Source organism: Camelina sativa, chromosome 17 (genome assembly GCF_000633955.1).
Source record: "Camelina sativa cultivar DH55 chromosome 17, Cs, whole genome shotgun sequence".
Lineage (NCBI taxonomy): Eukaryota > Viridiplantae > Streptophyta > Magnoliopsida > Brassicales > Brassicaceae > Camelina > Camelina sativa.
In genome coordinates, this window is record NC_025701.1 from 5,467,883 (window position 1) to 5,472,600 (window position 4,718).

The window sequence follows — 4,718 nt, forward strand, 5'->3', positions numbered from 1 at the left end:
ATTTTTATAATAATGTAAATAAATATTATTATAAAAAATGCACACACGAATCGAATAAAAAAAGAACTTTTTCAAACTCTTAAAATTGTTCTTCTCATGATCCGAAGGATTTGAGATCAAAATAGGAGCATATGGACGATGTCTTAACTCACTAACCACAAAACCAATTACAAGCAAGCCCATATAATATAACCAAAGAAGTTCTAATTAATTTTTCTTCGTCGCTTGATCCGAACTCTCTGAAGGAATTGGACCTATATTGGGACCATAGACACAATGACTAAGGTGATTAGAATCAAAACCTATTTGAATCTTCTTGGACGTATCACCCCTGAAAATATAAATGCAAGCCTTGCCATTTTCGTCCCCACAACACATGACGAGTCTTTTTCCTTAGACATTATCGATGAAGTAACTTGGATAATAATCCTTAGTAATAGGTCTTGAAACTGTCATGAACTTCAACCACACTACATTCTCCACATCCTCATTAATCTTGTTATTTGTCACCCAAATCTCGATGTCATATGGCTTTATGAATGTATGTAACACTGATAGCTGAACCCCACTAAAAACAGAGAGGATAGGATAATTAAAAGAATCAATCTTCCCCGGTAGAACACAATATATTTTGAATATCTCTTTCGAAAAGTGTAAACTTTTGATAATATATTCACCGGTCTCTAGGCTATAAGTAGTCCAATACATATTCCATTCAAAGACACGTTACTATACAATGAAGTTCTCCTTGTGGTGTTCTCTCTTCGGGATCAGCTTTAAAAAAAAAAATTTCCCGGATCAGATCTGCGATCAGAGGTTAGAGACTTCATGGTTTGGGTCATTGGGGAGATCAATTGTGCCTGGTTCCATTCTCGAGCCGCATCTATGGCTTGTGATAATACTTCGGCTGGTTGCAGGCGTTTCTCATTAAAGATTCTTTTGTTCCTGGCGCCAAATCGACCACACAATCCAAGGGGTGAGAGGTCCTTGGCTGATGCCGCAAGGGGGGGAGACACATGAGGTTTTTGGTGAGTTCAACCAGGGCTCGGAAAGAGGATATGTGGCTTGGATCAGGGGGGTTCTTGAATGGGGCTGAGTCCCAGATCTGTTTTGCAAAAGGGCATTTGACGAAGAGATGGAGACAAGTCTCATCCTCCCCGCAGAAAGGACATTGGGCATTCAGGTTGATGTTTCGGTGTTTCAAGTTTGTCCCTAGAGGTAGGGCTCCACGTATAGCTTTCCATAGGATTAGTATGTAATTAATGGTTGATTTATGTTGGGATACAAACAATGTCCCACATCTGAAGATTAGAAAATAAGTTTCTAGTATATAAGTCAAGATCAACTCCAATTAGTACGAGACCTTTTGGGAAGGAGCCCAATAAGAAATCCGTGCGGGCTTTGCCACCTGGGGCCAAAGCGGACAATATCATACTAATAGAAGAGTTGGCTTGGGCTTGGAAAGCCCAACAATTGGTATCAGAGCCTAGGTCGAAAATGGACCTAGGGGAGTGGGTGTGGGCTCTGTGTTCGGTGTGGGAGATCTCTCAAAAAAATGACATAATTAAGTGTGTCTCAAGAATACTTCAGGAATAAAAAGGGGTACCGGAGCCTAGGTATCTGGGTTTCGCTGAATGGGAGGCCAAAGTATCGTGGTACATAGTTTGAGGGGAGGTTTGTTGGGATACAAACAATGTTCCACATCTGAAGATTAGAAAATAAGTTTCTAGTATATAAGCCAAGACCAACTCCAATTAGTATGAGGCCTTTTGGGAAGGAGCCCAATAAAAAATCCGTGCGGGCTTTGCCATCTGGGCCCAAAGCGGACAATATCATACTAATAGAAGAGTTGGCTTGGGCTTGGAAAGCCCAACAATTTACATACAACATGTTAGAGGTAGGGCTCCACGCATAGCTTTCCATAGGATCTCCTTTGTTGGTTTACCTTTCATGGTTAGTATTACTACTACATGTTAGATAGTAATTAGATTTTAAGAGATTTAGAATGTTTGGATAATGTTGAAATATACACTTTTATAAGAGAAGAACGTTAGAATAATATTTGAAAATCTTTTGTTATCTTTGAAGCTATGGTCACGTGTTTGTTATACATGATGGTATAATGTCTTAGTTTAGATCTTCTAACAAGTGGGTTGATATTGACTTTGGGCTCATTACTTGGTTTGATCTTTGTACTTTAACTTCTTATAATCTAGGGGCTTCAGTTCTTTATGTTTGAAATCCAGAGCAAGTGGATTGCTTCAGGTCTGTCGGGACGGGCTAAGCTTCCTTCAGAGAATAAGATGATGGAAGAAGCTATAGATTTCTACGCAAAGCTTGAAGATTTGGGGATCCCTAAGAGATATACACATTTTCTAACCGGTCCTCAAGGGAATCCAATGCTCGAGACATTTAAATCGGAGGATGAAGTTGTGATTTCTCAAAGCTATTATTTCAACTGCAAATCAATAACCGGCCGATATATTCACGAAGCCGCTTCCACATGCTCCGTTTGCCTCGTTGCGATACAAACTTGGTGTGGATACACCACCCACACTAAATTTGTAGGGGAGTATAAAGGAGAAACAAAACTCTCCTTTTGAAGCACAGACTTTCAAAACCAAGAAAGTGGACCAAACAAAGCTAAAGCCCAATAACATTCAATCAGTGAAGCCCAACAAACCTAATATGAGACAACGGTCATCTGAAGACAAGAAGAGGACGTTGCAGAGGAATCTGACATTGCAGAGGAATCTTCATACCTCCAAGCTGTTGCAAGAGCAGAGGATGTGAGCTGTCCCAAAGCTCTCAGATAGAGACAAAGAATGCCTTCAATGCTCTCAACCTCCTCTATGAAGATGACATGTGTCAATGAGAACTAGGTTTAGCAATGTTTCAATCCTCGTATAAATAGACGATGTGAAACATTGTAAACCTCAAGAGCGAAAAATCAGAAATAAGAAATATCTTTCCTCACAGATTCTTCACATTTCTATAGCATTTTTTCACATTTCTATAGCAAATTCGTTACAAAAGAATTTTTTTAAGTATATTAAAATGAAAATTGCGCTCAAATGAGTCTTTTTGCTTATAGTTTATGTATATTATAACAAAACACCCCATGTCACATAGATGTAACTTGTAAGACAATATTACCTACATTGCTAGTTTAATGAATTAGACCTTATATAACGACATGTTATTACTTTTTCTTCTATTCAAGTAAACATCCGCTCTTTAATTCATATTTTCTTTTTTTTGGTTTAAAGTCATATGTCTCTTTATGATATTTTTTAAATATATATTATTATTTCAACAAAAATATTATATATATATATATATTTGTAAAAAGACAATAATTTTAAATCAATTTATATAACTGGTTGAAAAAACAACAAGCAGTCCATAATAATAAATATTAATATTTTTGTTCTTGAAAATCTGAACTCTTTCCAGGAATGGGTGTCAAACTGGAAACATAGGAACAATGATTAATATAATGTTTAGCCTCAACGTCTATTTGAATCTTCGTCAAGGCATTGCCCCTCACAATATAAATGCAAAGCTGTTTATTTTTATCCTTACAACAGATGACAAGACTCTTTTTGTAAACATTATCGATGAAGTAACTTGGAGGAAAGTCCATAGAAATAGGTATAGAAACCGTCATGAAGTTTATCCACGTTACATGCTCCCCATCGTCATTATTAATCTTGTTTTTTGTCACCCAAACCTCAATTATATTATTTGCTCCAATGATTCTTTTTAACACTGAAAGCCTATCTTTCTTAAAAGTTGAGAGGGCTGGCAAATTGTAAGAGTTCTTATTCCACGGTAGAACACAAAAAACTTTAAACACTTCTTTCGAAAAATCGAAACTTTTGATAAGATATTTATCGGTGTTATAATCAAAATCAGCCCAATATAAATTTCCATTCAAAGACACATCAGCACCTTTGCGGATACGTACTTTAGGAGAAAAATTTGTACACTTCCACTTATTATTTTCTAACTCGTAGATATAAGCTTTTCTCTCATTATTTGAACCCAAGATGTTGTAAACCTTTTCAGGTTTACCACTATCATATCCTATGCCACGAAACACGAATCGTTTGTCTTTACCCTCGATCCATCTAGCTTGTCTTAACCACGGGTTCCAAATCGCAGCTTTATTTTTCCATGACCACGACTCACAAAACAATAAGCCATCACAATGAAGGAAGTTTGTACGCAAGGCATTATTAAAATAAGGAATATCTAAAGGTAATTCATGCATCCTTATCTTTGGATCATTGCTGAGATTGACGCTTACCGAATACATCTTGGAATCCGTCCATATGAAAAATTGAGGACGTACATGCACCGAGTAGTTGTTGATGAATGATTTGCTTTTAAAAAGTGTGTACCATTGTTTGCAAACGATTTTGAATCGGATTACAGATAGAAGCGGAATACGATAGAGTATTTCTTCTACCAATTCCCATGGAAGTTGTACATGCATCATTTGGTTTTCATTGTAACCATGAAGCTAACAACATAATATGCAATATATAAATTATAAAGAAAAAAAGTTAACTAGGAAAAAAAAATTTAATTAAAGAATATAATCTTACATCTTACAAATTAAGCTAGATTTACCTTCTCCAAAATAAGACATAATATATATCTTACATCTTCATAATATAGTTGTAGCAATTAATGTAAAGTTGAAATAATCT

At 36.2% G+C, this 4,718-nt stretch overlaps 1 pseudogene; it reads right to left on the reverse strand.

Moving 5' to 3' along the window:
- LOC104759182 lies at nucleotides 208-4,504 on the reverse strand (annotated as a pseudogene).